Genomic DNA, 4,527 nt, shown 5'->3' with positions numbered 1-4,527 from the left:
ATTTTAATATCGATAATACCATAAAAAGCTAATACATTTATATATTTATATATATATAAGTATATATATATATACATATATATACATATGTATACATATGTATATATACATATATATACCTATGTATGTATATGTACATATGTGTATATATATATATGTATATATACATATGTATACATATGTATATGTATATATATGTATGTATATGTATGTATATATATATGTATATATATGTATATATATATATGTATGTATACATACATATATATATACATATATATATATCTATATATATATGTATATGTATGTATGTATGTATGTATGTATACATATATATATATATATATATATATATATATGTATACATACATATATATATGTATGTATACATACATACATATATATATGTATGTATACATATATATATATATATATATACATACATACATACATACATACATATACATATATATATATATATATGTATATATATATATATATATATATATATATATACATACATGTATACATAGATATATATATATATATATGTATATGTATGTATATATATATGTATATATATATGTATGTATACATATATATATATGTATATATATATATGTATGTATGTATATATGTATACATACATATATATATATACATATATATACATGTATACATAGATATATATATATATGTATATGTATGTATACATATATATATACATACATATACATATATATATATATCTATGTATACATGTATATATATGTATATATATATATGTATGTATACATATATGTATACATACATATATATATATGTATACATATATGTATACATACATATATATATATATATATATATATATATATATATATATGTATATATACATAGATATATATATATATATATATATATATATATATATATGTATACATACATATATATAGATATATATACATATACATACATATACATACATATATATATATATATGTATGTATACATACATATATATATATATATGTATATGTATGTATATGTATGTATACATATATGTATGTATATGTATGTATACATATATATATATATATATATATATATATATATATATATATATATATATATATATATATATATATATATATATATATATATATATACAAAGGTTATAAATAAGCATCACAGTATTTTATTATAAACATTCACATATATATTTATATATATGCAAATTAGTATTTTCAAAGAGAACATACATTTACTTTTACACAAGAAGGGTCTTTTTCAAATTAAGAATTTTTCCTTTAAAATAATGGTCTCATAATAACCGTTCCTTAGATTTACTTATTAATTTGTTTATTAGGTTTGATCATAAAAATTAATCTTAGAATTTCCTTCATCCAATACAATTCGAACCCATACTCGAGTTAGATCTAATTTCTTCCTTAATTGGATTTAGGGTTTTCTAATGTTTCCTTTGCAACCAAATAGAATATCTAGATACCAATTTCAATCATAGATTCAATCACAAGAGTATTCCGACACATAGACATGATAAGGATAGGAAGAGGAATAGTGCAAATAAAGTGTGAGATTATCACGAATGCACCTGGACACTGATGCTAATCCACCATGCCTCAGAAGTCCATAGAAAATCCTTTCCTTCTCCATCATTCGCAATCCTTCCAAGATCCAAGCCAACCGAGAATCTCCAAGTGACTAAAAATGCTAGAAGAGGCATAGAAGCAAATAGAAAATATACGAGCATATGAATCTTCTCCAATGCATGTAAGCTTTGAAGCTTTCATTTAAAACTTGTAGCTTGTAGCTTCCATTAAGCTTCCATTTAAGCTCTCATTTTTGCTTTCATAAGGCTTGTCCAAACACACTAGGAGAGCCTCTATTTAAAGGCCTCTAAGATGCATCTAGAGTGTCTCTAGAAACAACTAGAAGATAAGCATGACAACCAAGCATGAGCCTTCTCCAACCTTCTGGATAAGTCTTAAGGTTGTAGACACCATGTGCTCAAATTAAAATGCTAACTCTTAAATGTAGACAACTAGTGCATTCGTAGAGTGCAAACTCCTGTGTTGTCTACATGACAACTCTCGAGAATTTGCCAACTCCTATGTGAGCAAATATTAAAATAATGCACATTAATTAATATAATATTTAATTTACTCTTTTCAATTTAATTAATTAATTTATTAAATCTCATGCACTTACTTAATATTTCCACTTTGCAATCTTTATATATTTATATTTTAATCACATGAGATTTAGAATCTTTTATTAATTTAAAATATATTTTCCACTTTTAAATTTCATTTTCCAAAACTTAATTGCTAAAATATTTATTAGCTTTAATAATAATATTATTTAGTCATTTATTTAAAAATGAGCTCCAATAAATATTGTCATATTCCAAATTTAATATTATAACTTTTATTTCACATTTAATTATTTTATTTAATTAATTTTCCAATTAATAAAATAAAATAAAATATTAAAATATCATATTAATTTTCCATTAAATTAAACTATTAATTAAATCTTTTAATTAGGCTTAATTAATAGAAAATACATCAAAGACTCTCAAGGTAAAAATACGAAAAATCCATCATGGTAAAAATATGAAAATCCATCATAGCCAAAATACATACAAAATCAAACCAAGGGTTAATATCACGAATTACGTTATCCAACGTATTCGGAGGGTACTCAACTCAGATACTTGTCCTAATTTTTCAATTAGAACAAATGGCTTAAAAGGTTGGGATTTGGACTTGAGAATTTATCTCCCCTCTCTTATCATTGAGATAGTGTGATAGGGTACGCTCATCCTGGCAATTCAGGGAAGTCGATACCCGGTACCTGCAACCTGCATAAAAATCATGCATGTACAAGCACAATATATACTAAGCTAAACAGGCAATGGCAGGAAGTGGTGCATCGTGTAGATCCCGACTAGCAGGTGACTACGACTCCCTTCCTTAACCACATCAAACACGCCATACAAAAGAAAACACGCACACCATACACATGCAAGTATGGGGTAAGTATCCATAATAAAACACATATGATAATAAATCATCTTACTAATCATCATTAATAACTGAAAGCAATGTAATAATCACCATCAATAATTGCGAACACTAAAAATAATCATCATATATACATGAAATGTAAAGTCTAAGTAATCTTATCACATAATAAACTGAATCCATAACACAATATCTAATAATCTCGAAAGAATGCTGCTAACCAACAACCTGAAACTAGCTCTAAAAAGAGTTCAACAATGATAACAAAATGCGAACTAGGGGCAGGCACTACAGACACCATGTGCTAAATTAGAGTTGCTTACTCCTGTGTTGTCAACATGACAACTCATATGAGTATGCAAACTCCTAGGTGTCTAACCTAATAAATAATAAAATAATGCATTTATCCTAAGTAAACTTAAGTAAAGTGTAAATAATAATTATTTACACTAACACTTTTCTTGGAGTACCCTAGGTTTCTTCTTTTTGGAATCAATAATGTTTCCTTTGCTTGGATTTCCTACGCTTAATTTCACCATTGTGTGTTGGTGAGTCAATTCCAAAAAAAATTCAACTATTTGTATATGCCACCTATACTAATCATTCATGTGACGTGACTTTTTGTAACAAACTTCCACATGTGGGAATGTGGTACAAACTAAGCATGTGTAGTATGGTGACTTTTTGTAATGTCTCTTACCATCATACAAGCTACCACACATATGGATGAAATCTTGCGTATAAGATTCCATATGAATGCTACTTCCACCTACACAGGCTTTTCCTCTCATACATATGATGTCTTAGGTGTTTCTTCCCTTGCCTCTGGTACAAATGCCTCTTTTACTCCCTCTATTGCCTCCTGTACAAATGCCTCATGTATTGATAATGTCTGTCTGAAAATGTCATGTTGCACTTCTCCTTTTTCCTTTAGTACGAATACCTAGCATACTTCCTCTATTTCCTATCATATAGAAACCTCATGTACTAGTCTCTTTCATATAGATGCCTATCGTACTAATGTCTATCATACTAGTTATTGTCTGTCATATTAGTTACTGTTGTACTAGTGTCTGTCATACTAGTGCATGTCGTACTAGTGCCTACCATACAAATGTCTTCTATACAAGTGTCTTCCATACCTTTGCTTGTACTATCTTCTTCCTCCATATAGTGCCCTTCTAAAAAGTTCCCATGCTTTCCTCCTACTATATGGATGTCCATACGGTTGTTCCCTCTTCTTCAAGATGTACGACTAGTGCTTCCTCTGGTATGACCACTCATACGATTGTCTTCTTTTGTATGACCTCAACTTCCTTGTCTCATATGGCTCCTCCTACAACCTTTAGTATCCTCCTGATGGCTCCATCCATACTTATTCCCCTCATACGATTGTTGGTCTCCCTCTGTACAACTATGATTCCAATATGTGTTGATATGGCTTTATAAGACTTAGGGTGGAGATTTATTTCTTCTTCGT

Source organism: Cupressus sempervirens, chromosome 5 (assembly GCF_028749045.1).
Source record: "Cupressus sempervirens isolate cs-2001-9-10 chromosome 5, ASM2874904v1, whole genome shotgun sequence".
Taxonomy (NCBI): domain Eukaryota; kingdom Viridiplantae; phylum Streptophyta; class Pinopsida; order Cupressales; family Cupressaceae; genus Cupressus; species Cupressus sempervirens.
Note: the sequence above shows the minus strand (reverse complement) of the source record.